Here is a 382-nt window from a genome sequence, read left to right as displayed (position 1 = left end):
TCTGCTCCTTCGTTACCCCATTTTTCAAGCTGTTGAAGCCCCGTCTCTTTTTCAATGAAGTTAATAAGTTATTACTACTTCTCCTTCTTATGCACAGCTTGCGTCTTAGGAGACGATGGTGCCAAAGCATAACCGCTCTCATCCACTGCGAAGTTACCGGCGCTAAAGTAACTTATTCGGTGCCATTCGCGCTGACGCCGGTTACGACCTCACAAACTGTTAATGTTGAAACCATTGTTTTTAAAGTATAAAAAGTAATTTCTGAAGGACAAATTTGCAAAGAGAATTTTGGTTCTATTTCAGCATGTCCAGCAGCCGGCCAGTACGTAATGTGTTTTGGAAGAGGCTAAGCTGCGCCAGTGAAGTTATTTTGACCAAAGAG

This window comes from Haemaphysalis longicornis, unplaced genomic scaffold, assembly GCF_048455015.1.
Source record: "Haemaphysalis longicornis isolate Haplotype H1 unplaced genomic scaffold, Haemaphysalis longicornis Haplotype H1 scaffold_10, whole genome shotgun sequence".
Taxonomy (NCBI): Eukaryota; Metazoa; Arthropoda; class Arachnida; order Ixodida; family Ixodidae; genus Haemaphysalis; species Haemaphysalis longicornis.
The sequence above is the reverse complement of the archived record's forward strand: the minus strand, read 5'-3'. Positions refer to the sequence as shown.